The sequence below is a fragment of the Magnolia sinica genome, chromosome 4 (assembly GCF_029962835.1).
Source record: "Magnolia sinica isolate HGM2019 chromosome 4, MsV1, whole genome shotgun sequence".
Taxonomy (NCBI): domain Eukaryota; kingdom Viridiplantae; phylum Streptophyta; class Magnoliopsida; order Magnoliales; family Magnoliaceae; genus Magnolia; species Magnolia sinica.
The window spans coordinates 76,816,560-76,839,754 of record NC_080576.1 but is presented as its reverse complement, the minus strand read 5'-3'; the positions used below and the strand labels follow the sequence as shown (position 1 = coordinate 76,839,754).

At 36.8% G+C, this 23,195-nt stretch overlaps 1 non-coding gene and 1 pseudogene across 1 annotated transcript; both read right to left on the bottom strand.

The window, feature by feature from the left end:
* Positions 1-2,581: 2,581 nt before the first annotated feature.
* LOC131244174 (uncharacterized) lies at positions 2,582-18,335 on the bottom strand (annotated as a pseudogene).
* A 4,355-nt stretch (positions 18,336-22,690) lies between these two features.
* On the bottom strand, positions 22,691-22,797 carry LOC131244733 (small nucleolar RNA R71). The gene has a single exon (XR_009170509.1). It is a non-coding gene; the product is annotated as a small nucleolar RNA R71 (small nucleolar RNA).
* Between the last annotated feature and the right edge of the window lie 398 nt (positions 22,798-23,195).

Here is a 23,195-nt window from a genome sequence, read left to right as displayed (position 1 = left end):
CACAAGGATGGGCATGATGAAGTCTAGCACCATCTTCCTTAGGGGATAATTAATCTGAATCCATGGAGCTTCTCTAGACTCCTCATAGAGATTCCTCGAATCCACGAGGAGAGATAGGAAATAGAAATAAATTCTAATAAAATCCAAAATAAATTGATTGATAGATAATTATTTGATCTGTATGTGTCCCATTACACTATTAATAAAGAGAAAAAAATCATAATTACCAAAAATAGCAAAATCCTAACTCTAATAAAAATCCTAATTCTAATCAAACTCTTTTAAAGTCTAATTTCTAAAAATAAAAATATCAAATAAACTTTTGGAAGAAGAGTCCTAGTATGATTACAATTTTTCTGTTATTGAAAAGAAGAAAATCTAATACTCTAAAAATAAGAAAATATTAAAAAATTGGAATTAATTAAAATAGTAATTTTTTAAAATTTTCGTTTTTGAGTTGAAAGCGCGCGTTTTCTGGCTAAACGGATAGGCGCGACTCACAAAGTGGGTCAGTTCACCTCAGATGGCCCGTTACAATAAAAATTGATAAGTTGTATGCCCCGTAACAATACTTGGATCAAAAGTTATGCCAATTTACGGTTCACCTTCTTTTGGTCCAACTACATGCTAAGAATCTATCATGCCACGTCTTACATCATTTGTTTAGCACACTTAAAAACAACACTTTAAAATTTTTGTCACGGATTCAATTCGGGACAATTATAAGAGCAAAATGCGGTAGGTGATGGGTTTGGAATGCAGTAAGTAGCTTTGCCCTAACGTTTCTTCTAAAATTAACAACTTTGCCCATTCAAAGTAATTTCCACTGAAGCTGCAAGGTTAATTGTGTGCATGTTGTGTGAGCATGACAAAGTCCACTGGACTTTATCATGATGTATATTACATCCATCCAGTCCATCCATTTTGCCACATCAATTCAGGGCATGAACCAAAAGAAAATGAGGTAGACCCAAAGCTCAACTATACCAGACCATAGAGAGTTGTGGGGACAATGGTGCTCTTCGTTAAAACCTTCCAAGAGCCCAACATAATGTTTTTAGCCATCTAACTTGTTCATAATGTCTCACAGACCTCGCTGAAGGGAGAACACAAATATCAGCTGGGTCCAAAACTTCCATGGCCCCCAAGAAGTTTTTAATTGTAGGCATTCAATCTCGACTTATTTATGTTGTGTGGTCCACTTGAGTCTTGGATCTGCCTCATTTTTGGACTCATGACCTACAATTATTAAAAAATGGAAAAAAAAAAAAAAAAAAGATGGATCTGACACATATCATGGTAGGGCTGAAAAAACATTACCACCTTAACATCGAGGTGGCTACTGGATTGTAAACTTGGATTTCCTACCAAAAGGCTTTCAAAGGAAGTTCCTAAATAGGGATGATTTTTAGAAATCCACTTTGTCCATCTTGATGTTTATATGTCATCCAAACCGTTTATAAGGAAATTCCCATTTGGATAAAGTGAAAATATTAAAAACTTAGCCTGATGAAAAATGATTATGGCCATACAAATGTTTCAACAATGGTCATTGATTCCCCGTTCACTACAAGAAAATTGGCCTTTACCGGCGTTTAAGACCGCCAGTAATGGCCTAAAAAACCGTCGGTAAAGGCTTTACCACTGGTTAGGTAAGCGTCAGTAAAGGCTTTACCGGCAGTTGTGTTTGACGCCCCTACATCCGTCAGTTTTTGTTGCACTACCAGAAAAACGGTAAAAGGCTATGAATAAAATCCTCAACTAAAGATATACAGCTACGATTATAGCCATTGATACCATGGCCATAGCTTTCAAAGATATGGCTAGAACTTGCGGCTTCCGACAATCCCTAGCTATAGATCAAAGCTTTCTCATCAAAAGTACAAAAAAAAAGGTGATGGGGTCTCCTGCCCTGCCAAGTAGAATAGTCTACACTCATCTATCATTATGGTTATGATTTTTAAGTTGCAACTGCATCGATGATTCTTTGGTTCGCCTGCACCGATTCATCGCTCCATTAGTTCTTTTTCTTTCTTTTCACTAGTATTACCATCTAAGTGGTTAGTAGAACAAGGAGACGTATCCATAGGATCTAAAGCTCCATTGCCAGAAGAAAGAGATGTATCAGTGGTGCTAACTAATGGTAGAGATGAGTTAAGAGCGAAATTTAGACATAAGTACCAGAACATTAGATGAGACACATTCAGTTGACAAGGCAGTTTTGGCAATAATTGACTGAATACTAGAGACCAAACCTTTTCATGAGATACGGATTGTTCAGTACTGTTGTTTTGATCAAATCAAAGTTCAGAGATAGGAGACTACACAATCCTACATTAAAACAAATCTATAAATATCCCTAACTTTCAAAAGAAAAAAAAACAAGAGTAAAAATATAAATACAGGAGTACCAAACTGATTTTAACTATGTCCAAGATGGTAGGACATAACACAACCTATACTCAACCCAATTTTGACCAGGCCAATTCTCCAAATGGTGGACCAATGAGTCTAGAAAATTGGATCTGGATGTATTAAGATCAGGTCGGGTCCATTGGGTACCTTTTGGACAAAATCCAAATCAAACAAGAGGTAAAGCAATCAAAAGTAGAACATCCATATTGGAGACTGTAATACCTGAAAATGAAGCATAGGCACCTAAAATTAAGCAAACAGATTTAAATGTTAAAGCTAGACCAATGTATCAAGCAAATATAATGACAACATCTGCAGTGGCAAGGTTGATACCCAGACCAATGTATCAAGTAAATGCAATTTTGTTTGAGATGATGCATAACAAAAAAGACCAACAAGTTGCCTTCTCACCTTAAAAAAGACCATTCGTTTCAAAAAGAAAATAAAGATCTGAAATGTCATTGGTAGTCCTCCAACTGTTTCCAACTTTAGCACCCCACAGAGCCGGGTGCATGTCCTCCCTAATCAACAGAGAAAAAATAGATGAAAAAAAAAAACAGAGAAGAAATTTAAAAGAGGTGTGACATGCTTGAATTAATTATAAAGAATTATCTTTCTCAAAGAGAGAAAGATTGGGCGGCCCATCTTCATTAGCGATTTTGTCATTACAGGATATCTATTCAAAGAGTGAGAAGTAACTATCATTGTTTAGAAAAAGAGCTCCTCAAAATTGAACTTAATTGACGGTGAGCATGGTAAGCTTACCGAATTGTTGGCTTAATTCCACCGTTCCAGTAATTATCATATTTCAAATAATCAACTTCCTGCAAAGTAGTTCATAAAACATACAATTAGAGAATGATCCTACAAAGAAACTGCAACTTAATGGAAACTCTAATATGCTTACCCATGAAGCAAAGGTCATGGCATCTTGCTCTTCATAACCAAGTGATCTTGGCATTGTCCTGCTACATGTCTGATACCTAAAAATTTTGACCATTATAGAGAGCAATAACTATCTTAAACCTTTCCACCTCTTTTGAAGAATCAGTAGCTTTATTAATGGCCTGTTTGGGATCGGGAAATGAGAATATGGATTTGGTAAATCCATGAACTTTCTTTGGATTTCACAAATCCCTCATCCCAAATAGTGTTGAAGGAAATAAACCATCAAAAACAGATACAGATAAATGGCTCTAATAGGTATAAATCTCCATTAGCATCACAACTGTTGAGATGTGTGTAAGTGCTATGGTCTTTATCCCTGTCTGTTGTCAAATTTGTGATGACAAAATCACTGTTATGTTATATATAACTTGCTTAAGTGAAGCTCTTTCAAAGATCAACATTCATGAACAAGCTAAGCTCACAACAAGCAAAGCTCTCAAGTACAAGACTCAAGATCTTGAATGAAAGAACTGCTCACAAGACAAGACTCAAGCTGAACTCAAGACTCAAGCTGAAACTCAAGCCACTTTCAAGATTGAGTTACATGAAGAGTTCAACTACATCAAGACTTCAAGACTGATACTTCAAGGTCACTTGTTCCTAATGCTTCAATGTCCATACTTCATGATTGAGGTTTGTTTGACCATAGGTTGACCTTAGAAGTAGGTCATTTCGGATACATAAACCGAATGTTTATTTTACATGTGATTGGTCTATTCTTTGACTAGTCCTAGGCCTTCTTCGACTAGTCCTAGACTTGCTTCGACCAGTCTAAGATATTCCTCGACCAGTCGTGAGTTTGTTACAAAATTCTGGATAAAATCTGTTAGCCTTCGACTAGTCCAGGAATCTGTTCGACCAGTTGTAGGAACAGTGTCGACTAATCTTCGACCAGTCGTACAACCTTCGACTCAAAGTCCAGTGAAGGTTTACAGGACCTACGACCAGTCGAAGGAAACCTACGACCAGTCGTAGGTGACCTACGACCAGTCGTAGGAGGGCTACGACCAGTCGTAGAATGGTCAAAGCTTATCCCGCCCAATCTTTTAAATATCTGTTATGGCTTTGACTAGTCGAAGAGCACTCTAGACCAGTCGAAGACCCGATCTTCTCACCTATAAATAGTGCACGAATCTCAGAAGAAATTATCGATTTAATTAAAGTATTCAAGCCAATCTTCGTCGAACTTCTGAGAGATAATTTTGTGCTCCATCTAAGCTAAGTGTGCTTATTTAATATTCTCTTTCCTTAGCTTTATTTAATTGATTTTGTTTCTTATATTCCAATCTGATTTGATAAGAGGAATTATTATTCCCTTTCTTTGGAATCAAAATCAATTAAGGCAAGCCCTATTTGGTTTAATTTAAAATCTATTAGAATTAGAACCATTGTAATCGAGTACTGGACATTTAACTTGGACATTCAATCATATACTTTGATTTGGTTCTATCGGGCTGCTACAATGAAGAAGATATTCAGGTATTTTACATATTGTAAATTCCTTTCTATTATTTTAGTTTCTTTCAAGATTTGTCAGAAAAATCTTGTTATATTGGTTATCTGAGGAGAGCCAGGAAAACTCAGAAGTGGGGTTTTTTTAATTGTGTAAGCCCACATACAAAGACACAATTGTAAGGGTTTTGGGTGAACCTGGGAAAACCTATTTGTTAGTAAACGCTAATATCCCCTGTGTGAGGATATTAGGAGTGGAGTAGCATTTTGTGTGGCTGTTGTTTAACAGTTGGTGAACACACAGGCGAACCACTATAATCCCTTGAGTTGTGGTTGATTGTTTTATTCTTCTAATTTTTTATTCTTTTTGTGGGATGTATGTATGGTGGTGAATGTTGTAATTATTTCAAGCTTTGTGAGAATGTTGTAATAGCTTAGAATTTACTTTCTGCTATTCCTTTATAAGCTTGATTTTCAATTTCATTTGAAAGTTGTTCCAGCAAGGTTGCCCTGCCATTTTTATCGTGTATGGCTGTCCCTAGAACAATACATCTTTAATTACAAGTTATTTCAATTCAGTTTATATTTATTTTTGTATTTCTCTTCGATTTGAGACTTGATACAAAGACCTTTCTAGAAATAAGGTTGTCCTACCATAAACTCTGTTTTTGGTGTAAGGTTGTCCTTAGAACAATGTTTGTATCAACCTCTCAAGATCTAAATTTTGAGGTTATTTTAATTTACTGCATTGTGATTTACTTTGGCTATCATATTCTTTATTATTCCGCTGTTATAAGTTTTTATTTGGCATTGTCCTATTCAAACCCCCTCTAGGACATATAGCTTGGCCTTTTCAAGTGGTATCAAAGCCTAATAGCTCGTTTTTTTTTTGGATTTAATTCCTGAGCTAACGATTTAAGCTATTTAAGATGTCAAATTTTGATAGCCTTTCAGTCACTAGGCCTCCACCCTTTGATGGCTCCAACTATGCTTATTGGAAAGCCAGAATGAGGATCTTCCTCAAATCAATGAATGAAAATGTGTGGCAAGCCACAGTGACTGAATGGAATCCTCCTATCATGGAAGTTACTGGGGTTGATGGTTCAAAGTCTATGAAAACCACACCATATTACCAATGGACCACCCTTCAGAAAAGTGAGAGTAGTGCAAATGCTAAAGCACTAAATGCAATTACTTGCGCACTATCACCGGATGAGTTCAAAAGAATCATTTCCTATGATACTGCAAAGCAAGCTTGGGATGCATTAGAAATGACACACGAGGGTACTACCATTGTCAAAAAATCTAAAGTCCAACTCCTCATAACCAGATTTGAAGAAATTCATACGGAGGAAAATGAAATGTTTATGGACTTTTACACCAGATTGAATGACATTGTAAACTCAATGTGGGGTCTTGGCGATAAAATCCCAGAAAGTAAAGTGTGTGCAAAAATACTACGCTCACTTCCTGAACGGTTCAATTCTAAAGTAACCGCAATCCAGGAACTTCGTGATACGGATAATATGAGGGTTGAAGAACTAGTTGGTTCTCTAGAAACCTGCGAGTTAAACTTTAAAGCTCCTAAAGGTAAATCTATCGCACTAAAATCTTCTAAATGTAATTTAGAAGAAAATTCTGATTCAGAAGATGATATGGCTCTTTTAGCTAAAAAATTTTACAAAATTTTCAAAAGCAAGAAAAGAGTTGATTTTCAAAAATCAAATGATAAAAAGAAGTTTAGACCCAAATCTCGAAAATCTTTGAAAGATAGTCAATATTACAACTGTCAAGATTATGGGCAGATAGCAAATAAATGTCCTAAAAGGGACAAACCCAAGAAGAAGTGTATGTTGGCTACATGGGATGAATCATCTGATCCTGAAGGTTCTTCTGAATCAGAAGATTTTGAAACTGAGTCGGGCAATGAGGTCAAAGCTCTTATGACTCTAGCCAAATTCACATTTTCAGATAATGACTCTACAAGTGAAGAAAATCTGAATAGTGAATGTGAAAATGAAGATGATCTTCAAGACGCTTACAATGCCCTATATAAGGAAAGTTGTAAAATTGCTGTCAAACTTAAACTTCAAAAAGAAAAGTTTTCTAAACTCAAAAATTGTTTTGAATCGCTTGTTTTAGAAAAATCACAAATTTCAGATTGTTTTGAAAAATCGAAATGCGATTTGGAATTTAAAAACTCCCTAATTGTTGATTTAAAATCTGAAATTGAGAAACTTAAAACTGAAGTATCTTCTCTTCTGAGTTTAAAGGACACATGGAAATATGCCCAAGGTGATCCAAAGTTAGAAAAACTTTTATCCGGATCTAGAAAATGTGGCGATCGATCCGGGTTGGGCTATGATAAAAATCTACCTCCTAAACAAAAGTATACTCCTCCTATGTTTGTTAAAGGAGAGTCCTCAAACTCAAAAGGGAAAAGTACTTATCAAGATTTTTCTAAAAATTCAAAAACTTTTCAAAAACCTAGAAACAGCCATGTCAACTTTAATCAGAAACGAAATCCGCTAGCTGAAAAGATGGTTGATTTACTCAAGGAGCTCTTAAAATCTAACTCTACAGGTCATTCCTACAAATATACACAAAAGAAGACCAACTATGTTCCTAAACCCAAAACAGTTATGAAATGGGTTCCTAAAGTCACCTGCTTGGTTGCTCACACTGCTTTCAAAGCAACAAGTCATTCAAAGTGGTACCTAGACAGTGGATGCTCTAGGCATATGACAGGTGACAAAGCCTTATTCACCGATCTGAAAGATATGACTGATGGTTTAGTCACATTTGGTGATGGTAGCAACTGCAAGATTATAGGCCAAGGTACGGTTCAACTTTTTAATCTTCCTATGTTTAAAATTGTTTTGTACGTTGAAGGCCTAAAACACAACTTGCTTAGTATATCACAAATATGTGATAATAACCATAATGTTCGGTTTTCTAATCAAAGCTGTGAAATACTAAATAATAAGGGTTCTGTAATATTAACTGGACGTAGAACGTCTGAAAATTGCTATATTATTAGTGAATCCAGCTCATCTAATTAAACATGTTACATGGTCCATACAGACGAGACTGATTTATGGCACAAACGTCTTGGACATGTACATTATCGAAATTTATATCGATTGAGCAAACGAGAACTTGTAAGAGGTTTACCCAAACTTCAGAAATTAGATAAAATATGTGGTGAGTGCCAGATAGGCAAACAAACAAAGAACTCACACAAAAAGGTGAATTCAAATACCACAACAAGACCACTCGATCTTCTCCACATGGATCTGATAGGACCTACCAGAATGGAAAGTCGTGGTGGTAAAAAGTATATCTTGGTAATAGTTGATGACTTTACCAGATTCACTTGGGTAGTCTTCTTAAGGGATAAATCTGAAACCCTTGAAGAAGTAAGAAAAGTTCTCAAAAGGATTCAAACTAAAAAATCCTCTCAAATCAGTAAAATTCATAGTGATCATGGATCTGAATTTGAGAATAACAATTTTGAGAAGTTCTGTACCGACCAAGGAATATTACATGAATTCTCTGCTCCCAAAACTCCTCAACAAAATGGAATTGTAGAAAGGAAGAATAGGGTGCTTCAAGAAATGGCTAATGTCATGTTGAATAGCATGAAGCTCTCTAAAAATCTTTGGGCTGAAGCAGTCAACACAGCTTGCTATATTATTAACCGAGTCTACACTAGAAAAGATAATAATAAAACGGCTTACAAATTGTGGTTCAATAAAAAGCTTACTGTTAAATACTTTCGAGTTTTTGGCAGCAAGTGCTATATTTTACGTGATCGTAAAAATTTGGAAAAGTTCGATACGAAGAGTGATGAAGGTATTTTTCTAGGATATTCATTAAACAGTCGAGCTTATAGGGTCCTGAACAAAAGGACTGGTGTGATTCAAGAATCCATTAATGTTGTCATTGATGATCATTTAAACACACCAACTTCTAATTCAGATAATGATGAAGTACTAATCATTGATAAACCTGATACTTCATCGAATCAGACTGATTCTGAGTTAAGGACTGTTAAAGATCATCCAACCACACAAATTCTTAGAAACCCTCTCACCGGTGTTCGCACCCGTAGACAACTTGAGAATATATGTAATTATGTATGTTTTACATCCCAAATTGAACCATCAAACGTAAAAGAAGCTCTTGCTGATGAAAACTGGATTGTTGCGATGCAAGATGAACTCGACCAATTCATAAGAAATGATGTTTGGTATCTCGTACCAAGACCTAAAGATAAACACATCATTGGAACAAAATGGATTTTCAAAAATAAGTCTGATGAATGTGAAAATATAATTAGAAACAAGGCTAGACTAGTGGTACAAGGTTATACTCAAATTAAAGGAATTGATTTCGATGAAACCTTTGCACCAGTAGCACGTCTTGAATCTATCAGACTATTTATATCCATTGCATGTTTTAGAAAGATAAAGATCTATCAGATGGATGTGAAAAGTGCTTTTCTAAATGGCGATTTACATGAAGAAGTCTATGTTGAACAGCCAATGGGATTTGAAGATTCCAAAAATACTGATCATGTATATCGGCTTAAAAGGCACTTTATGGATTAAAACAAGCACCTAGGGCATGGTATGAGAAACTAACAAAATTTCTTTTAAGTCATAATTTTTAAATGGGATCTGTTTCGATAAAACTCTGTTTGTTAAAAACATAATGATCATATCTTAATGGTACAGATTTATGTTGATGATATCATTTATGGATCAACTTGTATTGACTTGACTACTGAGTTTGCAGATTTGATGAAATCACAATTCGAAATGAGCATGGTTGGGGAATTGACTTATTTCCTTGGATTGCAAGTAAAGCAACAACTTAAGGAATATTCATTTCTCAATCTAAGTATGCCTTGAATCTAATCAAGAGATTTGGATTTGAGAATGGCAAGAATTTCGATACTCCTATGAGTACTACCCGGAAACTCTCAAAAGACTCTAATGGTAAAAATGTTGACTCAAAACTTTATCGAGTATGATTGGTAGTTTGTTATATTTAATTGCTAGTAGACCGATATTTCTCTAAGTGTTGGTATTTGCGCAAGATATCAATCGATCCAAAAGAATCTCACTTGATTCTTTGTCAAGTGAATTATTAGATATATCGTAAGTACTGTAAATCTCGGTCTCCGGTATCCTCATGAAACCAATGTCCAATTAGTTGGGTACTCGGGCTGACTGGGCCGGTAATCTAGATGATAGAAAATCAACCGGTGGTGGTTGTTTTTTATTGGAAATTGTCTAGTTTCCTGGTTTAGTAAGAAATAAAATTCTATATCACTTTCAATAGCTGAAGCTGAGTATATTGCAGTACACACTTGTTTGGATGCAACGAATGCTAAGTGATTATGGAATTAAACAGGATTCTATGTTATTACATTGTGATAATTCCAGTGTGATAAATATTTCAAAAAATCCTATTCAGCATTCTCGTACTAAGCATATTGACATTAGATTTCATTATATAAGGGAATTAGTAGAAGAAAAAGTTATATCTCTAGAATATATTCCTACTGAAGATCAACATGCTGATATTTTTACAAAACTTCTTGATAAAAGCAGGTTCAAAAAGATGAAATTTGATCTTGGCATGTGCATTTTAAATTGATAATTTATGCCTTCTTGTATAATATTGTATATATTTGCTAGATTAAATTTCAATTTTTGTTTAAATTGCAAGATAATTGAATTTTTGGAGTTTGTACGACCAGTCGTGAGTATACACGACCAGTCGTACTACGACCGGTCGTAGATACCCACGACCAGTCGTGGAACACGGGTTTCACTTAAATTGGGGCTTTTTCTCTTTCTTCCTCATTTCTTCTTTCTTCTCCTTGGAGCCGAACTTCGACTCGTCGAACCCATCTTTCAAATCCTTCAAGGTTAGTGCTCCAAATCCTCTTTTTCTTGCATATTTGTGTCAAGATTGTTTCCTTTTCTCTCTTGAAGCTTTCTATTTTGAAATTCATTGAGATTTGGGGTTTGGATTTTGAAAAATCTGTTTTAAGAAAACCCACTTCTCAATCCTTTGCAACTTCCTATTTTCTTGAAATCCTTGTTGCAAATGGCTTCTAGAGGTAGAAAAACTACTTCCCGTGGTCCATCTTCTTCCTCCAGATCTACAGCTATCTCTAAACGTCATCTTCTTGTTCCTGATGATGATCCATCATATGTCAGGGACATTAGATCTCGTAATGTTATCGTTGAACATCCTGTAGATGTTAATCATATTGCACCGTTTGACATCCTTCCTATGCTTGAAGCTGTAGGTTGGGTTAACTTATTGCATTGGGGTGGGCCTGCATACCGGTCCATTGCCCAATCCATGTTTACATGTATCAGTGCATTTTCACAGGATAATTTAACTTTTCAAATTTCTACAAGAGAAGGGCCTTTTGACGTTGATCGTCATTTAATTTCAGCCCTTATGGAAATTCCTGTGAATGATGAGGGTATTCCAATTCATAATTTAACTGATAAACCTTCAATGGCTGAAAAACGCATGCTCACTAGAGACTTGTGCAATATGGATGTTCAATGGACTCAAAAAGGGAATGCGCTCCCCGCAAGGTATTTGTTACCCAAATATAGAATTCTCCACAGAATCTTTGTGTCTAATCTGTATCCTCGATCGCGTAATAAATCTGACTTAACTTTGTTTATGGTTCGTGTTATCCATGCTATCTCAAATGGTACTCAGATTTGTTTGTCATCCTTAATCTGTCATTTCATTCTTCAGTTTCGACTCCATCCTGGTCATAGTGACATTCCTTTTGCTTATTTTATGACTATATTGGCTACTCATATGTTAGTCGATATGCCTGTTGATGAAGCACCTATCCATCATCTGATCTTCAACAATACAAATATTAATAAGATGAAGTTGGATCTGCTTCCTGAACAAGGTGGTGGTGGTGATGGTGGTCCTGAAGAAGCTGGTGTTGACATTAATATGGATGATATTTTTGAGGAACTGGATTCTGACTCTGCTAATGATCCAGATTTTGTACCATCTGATGTTGATGCATGTCTGAGTGCATTAGAAGGTAGAGTTGAGGATATAAATGTTAAGTTGGAAAACATGTCTGTTGCTCATGATTTGCAATTCAAGTATATGCGCAAATATCTTAGGCGCTTGAACAAAGGCATGCACCAACTTGATCCTTCTATTCCTGCTCCATCTTCAAGTTCTAGTTCTGACTAGTTTCTATGAGACTTTTTGTCTGTAATAACTTTATTACTTAGCACTTGTTTGCTTGAGTTTGAGTTGGATTTTATGCTGGATATTTGTTCTTGATGTAATATTTATGCTGGATATATGTGATGCTATCTTGAGTATCTCTATGACTCTTTTGCTATACTCTATTTCCTCCTTCTGTTTACTCTCATTCCTTTATTTAGTTCTCCTTTGTCATATTGTGACAAAAAAGGAGAGAATGGTTTGTTGTTAATATAATTGTGAGAGGAGTAGCATTGGTTATGTTACTCAGGGGGAGTGGGGTGTCAAGGGGAATATATGTTTGATCTTGAATATATGTTTGATCTTGTTGAATGATAATGGTTGAATGTTGAAACTGGTTGAATGTTGAATATTGAATTACAGGTATTAACCAGTTGGTTTACTCTTGTTTATCTTGATTATGTGTTTTGTCACTAATTAGACAAAGGGGGAGATTGTAAGTGCTATAGTCTTTATCCCTGTCTGTTGTCAAATTTGTGATGGCAAAATCACTGTTATGTTATATATAACTTGCTTAAGTGAAGCTCTTTCAAAGATCAACATTCATGAACAAGCTAAGCTCACAACAAGCAAAGCTCTCAAGTACAAGACTCAAGATCTTGAATGAAAGAACTGCTCACAAGACAAGACTCAAGCTGAACTCAAGACTCAAGCTGAACTCAAGACTCAAGCTGAAACTCAAGCCACTTTCAAGATTGAGTTATATGAAGAGTTCAACTACATCAAGACTTCAAGACTGATACTTCAAGGTCACTTGTTCCTAATGCTTCAATGTCCATACTTCATGATTGAGGTTTGTTTGACCATAGGTTGACCTTAGAAGTAGGTCATTTCGGATACATAAATCGAATGTTTATTTTACATGTGATTAGTCTATTCTTCGACTAGTCCTAGGCCTTCTTCGACTAGTCCTAGACTTGCTTCGACCAGTCGTGAGTTTGTTACAAAATTCCGGATAAAATCTATTAGCCTTCGACTAGTCCAGGAATCTGTTCGACCAGTCGTAGGAATAGTGTCGACTGATCTTCGACCAGTCGTACAACCTTCGACTCGAAGTCCAGCGAAGGTTTACAGGACCTACGACCAGTCGAAGGAAACCTACGACCAGTCATAGGTGACCTACGACCAGTCGTAGGAGGGCTACGACCAGTCGTAGAATGGTCAAAGCTTATCCCGCCTAATCTTTTAAATATCTGTTATGGCTTCGACTAGTCGAAGAGCACTCTAGACCAGTCGAAGACCCGATCTTCTCACCTATAAATAGTGCACGAATCTCAGAAGAAATTATTGATTTAATTAAAGTATTCAAGCCAATCTTCGTCGAACTTCTGAGAGATAATTTTGTGCTCCATCTAAGCTAAGTGTGCTTATTTAATATTCTCTTTCCTTAGCTTTATTTAATTGATTTTGTTTCTTATATTCCAATCTGATTTGATAAGAGGAATTATTATTCCCTTTCTTTGGAATCAAAATCAATTAAGGCAAGCCCTATTTGGTTTAATTTAAAATCTATTAGAATTAGAACCATTGTAATTGAGTACTGGACATTGAACTTGGACATTCAATCATCTACTTTGATTTGGTTCTACCGGGCTACTACAACGAAGAAGATATTCAGGTATTTTACATATTGTAAATTCTTTTCTATTATTTTGGTTTCTTTCAAGATTTGTCAGAAAAATCTTGTTATATTGGTTATCTGAGGAGAGCCAGGAAAACTCAGAAGTGGGGTTTTTTAATTGTGTAAGCCCACATACAAAGACACAATTGTAAGGGTTTTGGGTAACCTGGGAAAACCTATTTGTTAGTAAACGCTAATATCCCCTGTGTGAGGATATTAGGAGTGGAGTAGCATTTTGTGTGGCTGTTGTTTAATAGTTGGTGAACACACAGGCGAACCACTATAATCCCTTGAGTTGTGGTTAATTATTTTATTCTTCTAATTTTTTATTCTTTTTATGGGATGTATGTATGGTGGTGAATGTTGTAATTATTTCAAGCTTTGTGAGAATGTTGTAATAGCTTAGAATTTACTTTCTGCTATTCCTTTATAAGCTTGATTTTCAATTTCATTTGAAAGTTGTTCCAGCAAGGTTGCCCTGCCATTTTTATGGTGTATGGCTGTCCCTAGAACAATACATCTTTAATTACAAGTTATTTCAATTCAGTTTATATTTATTTTTGTATTCCTCTTCGATTTGAGACTTGATACAAAGACCTTTCTAGAAATAAGGTTGTCCTACCATAAACTCTGTTTTTGGTGTAAGGTTGTCCTTAGAACAACGTTTGTATCAACCTCTCAAGATCTGAATTTTGAGGTTATTTTAATTTACTGCATTGTGATTTACTTTGGCTGTCATATTCTTTATTATTCCGCTGTTATAAGTTTTTATTTGGCATTGTCCTATTCACCCCCCCCTCTAGGACATATAGCTTGGCCTTTTCAATGTGGAGCCACATCTGGAGGGCGTATGACCGGTCGTGGGCCCTACTCGACCGGTCGTGGCCCCCTGCTTTACCAGTCCTGGACTGACTCGATCAAAGTTCAGCAAGCATCAGTTTTTATATCCGAGGTGCTCAACCAATAGTGGCCCATGCTTGACTGGTCGTGGGGTCCGCTCGACCGGTTGTAGTTAAGCAGATTCATTTTCAAATTTGATGCGGACTATGGAAAATTGAGTCGCCTTTCGCAAGGGTGCGAAAGGGAAGTTGTCAAAACTATAAATTGGGGTCCCTAGGGCTATTCTAGGGTTAAGGTGATTATTAGGAAATATTTCTAAGGTATAGGCAAGTGATTTTCTCTGTACTTCCAAGGGAGAGATTAGTATATTGTCTTGTAATCTTCATTTTTTTTATAGTAGAAGTTTGCATCCATGGTTTTTTTACCCTAGTTTGGGGTTTTTCTGCGTATATCTTATCTTGTGGTTTGTTTGTTTTGCTTTGATTCTTTTTTAAACTATATTTCTTCTTGTTTATTGTTTGTGGGTGAGACTTGAGATTGAATCTCGATTCACTGCGTTGTTGGCGTGCTGCACAACAACTGGTATCAGAGCTATTGGTTTAGTTCTATTGGGAGCGATGACGAAAGAAGTGAAGAGTAGAATTGAGAAGTTTGATGGTTTAAACTTTACCTTCTGGAAGATGCAGATAGAGGATTATCTGTATCAAAAAGACCTCTATATTCTTCTAAGAGGAAAAGAGAAAAAACCAGAAACGATGACAGATGATGAATGATTTTTACTGGATAGGAAGGCTTTAGGAATGATCCGACTCTCTTTGTCTAAGAGCATCTCCTTCAATATATCTAAGGTGAAAACTACAAAAGAATTAATGGAAGCCCTAGCCACCATATATGAAAAGCCCTCAGCATCCAACAAGGTTCATCTTATGAAACAACTATTCAACATGAAGATGTCAGATGGTGGGAGCGTGGCTGAACATCTAAACGAGTTCAATACAGTCACGAGCCAGTAGAAATTTGTTGGCATTATTTTTGAGGATGAGGCCAGGGCGTTATTGATCTTATCCAGTCTGTCAAACAGTTGGAATGGTTTGGTGATTGCTGTGAGCAATTCCTCAGGGTCGACAAAGCTGAAATTTAATGATGTGGCCGGTTTGATTCTCATTGAAGAATTTAGAAGAAAGTCATCAGGAGTTTCAGGGGATTCAGGGAATGCTCTAAACGTTGAAGGAAGAGGAAGATCGGTAAACAAAGGAGGCAATAAACACGGGCGTTCTAAGTCAAGGAAGAAGTCCAAGGGACTGAAAGACAAAGACGGGTGTTGACATTGCGACAAGAAGGGGCACATGAAACGTGATTGCAGGGCGCTCAAGAAACAAGAATGAAGCTCTCAAGGTGAGAAGGATTCAGTGAATCTATCTAAGGAGAGTGACACAGAGGTGTTGATCTTGTCTTTTTATGCGAGGAATGAGTCTTGGGTTATAGACTCGGGTGCTTCGTTTCATGCCACTTCGTGTAAGGAAGTTCTACGTGATTACATGTCAGGTAACTTTGGGATAATCTACCTAGATGATGATGAGCCTGCAGTATTGTTGGAAAGGGAGACGTTCATATAAATCAGAAAAATGGAACATCGTTGAAATTGAAGGATGTCAGACATGTACCAAGTTTGAGAAGGAATCTGATCTCAGTAGGGCAATTGGTCGATACCGGTTATGTGATGACCTTCACCAGTGATTCTTGGAAGATCACAAAAGGTGCCTTGGTGGTATCTCAAGGCAAGAAGGAAGGTACTTTGTACGTGACTTCAGGATCGTATAATTCACTCGCAGTCGCATCAACTCGAGTGAATGAGCAATTATGGCATCAGAGGTTGGGACATATGAGTGAGAAATGGATGAAAGTGCTATTGTCAAAAGGGAAGCTACCAGGGCTAAAGTCTATTGACCTGGAATTCTGCGAGGACTGCGTGTATGGAAAGCAGAAGAGGGTAAGCTTCAAGAAGATGAGACGCGCTCCAAAGACGCATCTATTGACGTGCTGCACAATAACAACATCCAACATCAACCTTAAGTAGAAAAAAATGTAATGTACTTACCCTACATTTGAATAGATTCCAATCTTAAGCCCCTTGCTATGTACATAATCTGCAAGAGCCTTAATCCCAGATGGAAATATCATTTTGTTAGCGACCAAATTACCCTGATATTCCATTTTTTTTTCATTTGGATAGTAACCAAAGAAAGAATATTTCTAAAGAATTTAAGTCCACTAAGAGATTTAAACACATAGTTGTATAATGAAAAAAGTAAACCTCCGAGTCACGATCTAACTCAGCCCAACATTCATCTGATAAAGCAAGAAATTGATGACTTGATTAACCATTGCTTGACAATGCAACTAGTTTATACCAATAAAACTTAAAAATTATGTTGATAGAACAAGATACGTATGTTAACATAGTGATATCCAAGTTTGAAAAGGCTAGTTGATATCAAAGCATCAGCTATTACAAGGGAAAATAGCAACAATATGGTAAATCAATAAAAACAAGGGAAGATAAAAGTTTTAAATAAAATGTCCAAAACCACATTATAAAATAAGAGACAAGGTTGAATAGATTAAGTTCACCTATTTCTCTGACTATTGTCTCATTAATACTGCAATAGAAGTGATTCCAACTGTTCCACCTAAAAAAGAAACATGATTATAGTTAGAATGATGGAAGAGATTCTTTTATAGTGGGAAGAACATATTTCTTTTATAACTGCTACTTACTAACTTTATAATGTTAAAATCAAACTTTAATCATCTTTATATGAGTCATATACAGGATTGTTGGGTGCACAGAAATGGACAAGCATCAACGCAGTAAAATTTAAAGAAGTGACATCCCCTCTTATATGAGCCTGCAGATCCGTCGAGAAGTTTTTGGAATGTTTTGAGTCCAGACCGTCCAAAGCACTCATGCCGGTTAGGCTACAGTTCATGAAGTACGATTCAGTACGAGATAGTGTATCAAGTGCATCCGAGAAGGCATCATCATCACAATCATCCAACTCAGGATCATTCTCTTCTTTCACAGCACCTCTAGAGGTTTCCAACTTTACATTGCCACCTGAAGACAATGTATTGGGACAAGAAATCAAATTCTCGTCTTGGGGCAACCTAGTTACAGCTGAAGCCTCAGATTCCTCGTCTTCTGTACATCTTATAGAAGAAGACTGTTTAACATCCAAAATCCTCCCGGGTGGGAGCTTCGACGCCAATGGAGGCCTTTCACGAGTTTTCGAGCACATACCGCCTCCATTCTTGGGTCTCCCAGGGATCTGCTCCCATAGAAAAGGAACTGCACCGGCATTTCTCACAGGCCCTGATTTCGGTTCTGGTTTGTAAGGAGGGAGAGAAGCTTTCTTAGGTTGGGACTTCTCAATCCTCTTATTCTCTTCTGCAAGGGTAGCTGCTGGAGGTTCAAATCGCCTCGCGGAGAGAAGTGGTGCATTGAAATCCAGTTTCTTTTCCTCCATTAAATTCCTCAACATCTCAAGACCATGCAGACTCTATAAAACCTACACTTCAAACTACAAATCCAACCAAACAAAAATCAGACAGCATAAAACAACTAAAATTCTACTCCTGGAAGAAGCCTAAAATCAAACTTGAAATCCTCAATGAAAACAAAGTAGATCTAATAAGTGACTTGTGTTCCTGAATTTCTAATGCAAAATGCAAAATAGATAAGTACTAAGATCAAAGTTCTTCTAAAAGGTAAATTTTGCCAATATAGAGAATAAATAGTTTTGGGAGGAGAATGAATTCCCTGTCTTCTACTAAAATTGGATCGATGAGAAATCAAAATCCTAAAACAATCCTGATTTTCTTCAGAAAAACAACAAGACAATGGAATGAAATTCTTGAGTAGAAAAAGGACATCTAATTCACATACCAAATCCTAGAAAAGTAAACACAACACTCTGAAAATTTTGCATTTTCTACTGAAAACAACAATCAAATAAGAGAACCAAATGAAAAATTTTAAAATTCTAATTCTTATCTAAAGTGAGAAATAGTCAAAAGAGGAAACCACATCGAGAAAGTGAGGCTTAGCCCTGCTAATTTCCTACTAAAATTATAGTCAATAAGAAGTTAGCACTCTAAAAGAAGATCTAACCTTTCTCTGACATCAGCACCTACAAAATCAAATCAAAATTCGGGAAAACAGTTGAATTTTAGCTTCACTAAAAATAAAATAAAAAATAATTTAAAAAAAAAACTGTCAGGATGAAACAAATACATGTGCATTCTTCTTAATCGAAACAAGAGTCCTAATTTTTCTCCAAAGCCACATCTTAAGAACAAGGTAATTAAATCTTCAATTTCTATCAAAATCCAAAAAAAAAAAAAAAAAAAAAAAACAACTAATTATTCAAATACAGTATTAATACAAAGAGGAAAAATAAAATCAAAATCTCTAAAATTTGTTAAATTCCAAACAAACAGGCTGATAAAATCCTAATTCTACTTCAAATCATCAAACAAAACAAATCTAATATCAACATTAGCCAGCCCTCAATGAGTATTAAAACAATTCTACTCAATGATTGGGGAAAATGGATTGAAAGGTGCACCTAAACTTGTGGAACACGTGGATTGGTGGATAAGTGTTGAGGGTCAAATATTGCATATCAGACCTAGTTGTTGCATAGAATTACACGCATGATACCGCTTAATGGCCTGATTAATCGTGTTTGTAATGCAGAGTGTATGAACGAGCCTGGACTGAAAAGGGTGCTTAAAGCATGGACTTAACGCTCTAATGACACCAAAGCATGGGACGGACTCCAGAGACCCAATATCGACAGAATTACATGTCAGAGATCAGAGAAAGTCCAGCCACTCATCTTAAACAGGCCTAAAAGACGTCCAGAATACAAGATCATAGGGTTCCCACTATCTGATCAAGTCAAACTTCATATATGGCCTGAGGGCCATAAATTAACCGTACACGTCAAATTTCAGCCATTGGATCCCTCTGAAAGTGACCCAACGGATAGATCAGCCCATAAATCAGTGATTTGGGGCCGCCTGGTATCTGAAAATGCTTCAATCTTGGGCTCAACTCATTAAATAAGCTGACAAAACAAATGAATGGATCAGATCTTACATATACATCACAATTGGCCCCATATGTACAGTGTGTGTACAAAACGTACACATGCTCCCGCCGCGCACCAAACCGAGTCAGCGGGTCAGCAGGCGCTGACCCGCGCCTGTTTCTAAAAACGGCAGCAGGAGTTTCGCGTTGCGTAACGGGCGGACAACATCTGTTTTGCGGATGGTAGTGGGCCCAACAGTGTAATTTTTCAGATGACCCAAGCCATCCATCGTGTAGAGGGCCTCAAATACTATAAAACCTTGCTAAAATTTTACACCCAAGCGTGCATATGTGCACGATACAGAGGCCACAAACAGGCGCTCCTACAACGTTCAAAATAAATTTTGGCATGATTTCTTCTTTGGGCCTCGTGAATGGACGTTCAAAACCACCCATTCTTGACCGAAATTTCATCCTGAATCCAATGGACGGGGTAGATTTCTCCAAAAATACCTCTGTGGGGCACCACCAACTCGTCAGCGAACTCCTCTTTGCGCAGGCTCTGTTTTCGCATCCGGTCGAATCCGGGATTTGCGGGAGGTAGTGGGTCACGATCATTAACATTTTGAGTGATCCAGACCGTCTAATGTGTCTACAGGGAGGCCAATACCCTAGCCAAGATTTCAGAATTGTCAGGTAGGTCGATATCACGCCGCAAATACACTCCAAACGCAAGTCGTTTTGTGCTTTTGCTGCGCTTACGAACTCAGTTGCGTAAACAAATTGCGAAAGCTTTCGTGGTGCGGGAGGGAAACTTGGAGTGAAGTTGTACAGGGGGTCTTCTATAAAACAGGAGGGAGAAAGCATTAGGGGGGAGGAGTTTTTTGGACGTGAGCACCAGGGGCTTGGCTTGGAGAACGAGAAGACAGGAAGAGTTTGGCAAGGAAAGCTTGTCACTTACTTGTTTTGGCTGGAACATGAAGCGGGTTTTCTCTCTTTCCTTTCTTGTTCTTTTCTTTCCCTTTTTATCTTTGTTTTATTGTTATATTCAGCCCATTCATGTGCAGCTAATCCTCTTAGCTAGGGCTAAGAGGTGAGGCCTGTAGCGAGATGGGAGAGTCTATTCTATGCTTTTAATTTAAATTTCTGAACTGAGTTTATGTTGATTATTAAAGGAATATTTTCTCAGTCTTTAATGGTCTGTTGTGACTGAAATTACAATGAGTTGCAATGGCTTAGAATATTTCTTTTTCTCTTTTGATGTTTATGACGTCAGGAGGCCCTGTTGTTCACCATCGTCTCCTAGGCATGGTTGGATGATGGTACTCTTCTTGACCTTCATGGCATGTTGACTGGTTGGCAATTAGTTTAATTCTTTTGTTAACTTTGTCTCCTGGGCATAGTGTGGTGATGGAATCCATTCTAATTCATATACCTTTCATCTCTTGAAAACCAGATCAAGTAAGTTCAGTTTGAATTCCATAATCCTTGATGCAGGCATAAGATCTCCCTGATCTCTACAAATGGATCCTCTGAAACCCTAGTTTCCTTCCTCTGAATTCCTTAAAGTTTTAGATAATTGTTCCACAATTATTTCTTAAATTCTACTTGGTTTAGATCACATCTTAAATCTAGTTCTAGTTCTACTTGGTTTCAGATAACGTACAGGTATCAGTCCCTGTGGATTCGACCTCGGTCTTACCGAGTTTATTACTACATCACAACCCTATACTTGGGGAGTGAACAAGTTTTTGGCGCCGTTGCCGGGGACTGATGGCTACGTTTTTCTGAAATTAATTGGTTTTAGGATTAGTTTAAGATTAGGATTTTACTAACCTTATTTTTTATTTATTTTTATTTGAGTTCAAAACTAACTTGTTTCCTGTTTTATAGGATCTTGACATAAGTTTCTCAATTGGTAATTCCTTCCTAATCTCTCTACTTTTTCCTATTTTTAGAATTAGGGTTTAAATTTTAGAAATTTTCTAATTCTAGTATCCTCCCTTCTGTAGGAAATAGTTTATTTTTAGAAATTAACTTTCTATTTTGATTTTAATAACTTTCTAATTTTAACTCTTTTAAAATCTAATTTATTTCCTAATTTATTTTTGAGAAATTAACCTTCCTATTGTGTAGGCCTTTAAGATAGAAATTTCTAATTCGGTAAGCTCCTTCCCTACTTTCTATTTTTCAGTTCTCTTTTAGTAATTTACTTTCTAGTTTAGGACTTTCCTAATTTATTTTAGAAGTTTCCACTTTCTTTTAGAAATCAGTTTACTGTTATCTTTCTTTTAAAGAATTATTTTTCTCCTTTTTAGAATCTAACTTATTTTTGTTTTATTTTGCAGGTCCTTAACTTAGGGGCTTCAATTTGGTAATTTCTTTCCAACTCTCTCTTTCTTTCTAGATTTTCTTTTCCTTTCTTAGGATTAGGTTTTTAATTGAGGGCTGCGAGTGTTTTCATGCCCAAGTGGGCCCGTGACAACACTCGATGTCTCTTGACTGAAGGAGGATTGGTTGAGGGGTTGACTATCCATCGTAGGACTAGACACCACTCGAAATCCCCTGAGTTAATTGAAGTTATGGCTGAAGACCAACCTCCTCTACTTCCACCCAGGGTGGAGGATACCCAAGATGCGAATGAGGTGCAACAGGCACCCCCGCCTCGTACTTTACGAGATTATCTACAACCGGCGGGAGTGAGTATGCCCTCATGCATGATTTTCCCTGAAAACACAGGACAAATGGACATCAAGCAAGGAGTTATCCAACTCCTTCCCAAATTCCATGGACTTGAATCAGAGAGTCCATATTTACATTTGAAAGAGTTCGATGAGATTATAGCTACATTATGTTTTCCTAATGTATCTGAGGATACAATTAGGCTGAAACTCTTTCCTTTTTCCTTAAAAGAGAAAGCTAAGACGTGGTTACAATCACTGTGTCCTAGATCCATTGGCACATGGAACGACATGCAGAGGGAATTCATAAAAAAATTCTTCCCACATCATAAAACGATTACCCTCAGAAAAACAATCATGAACTTTGCCCAAAAGGAAGATGAAACATTCTTCTAGTGTTGGGAAAGGTTCAAAGATTTGGTCAGTTCATGCCCACAACACGGATTTGAAACGAGGCGCATTACAAATTTTTTTTACGATGGACTGACATCTTCCATGCGCCAAATGGTCGAGACAATGTGTAATGGAGAGTTCATTAATAAAGATGTCGACGAGGTATGGGACTACCTCGACAGTCTGGCTGAAAAAACACAATCTTGGGACTATTACCCAAAGTCGAACACCACGTCTAGGCCGACTCAATTAATGGAGAAATGTGGATTATATCTCTTGAAAGAAGAGGATGATCTCAAGTGTAAAGTGACTACGCTCATAAGGAAAGTTGAGGCCATGGAAGGAAAGAAGGATAAGGTCAATGAAATTGTTTGCGGCATCTGTGATTGCAACATTCACACAATTGAAAACTGTCCTATAATACCCTCTTTTCAAGGAGTGTTGAATGAAC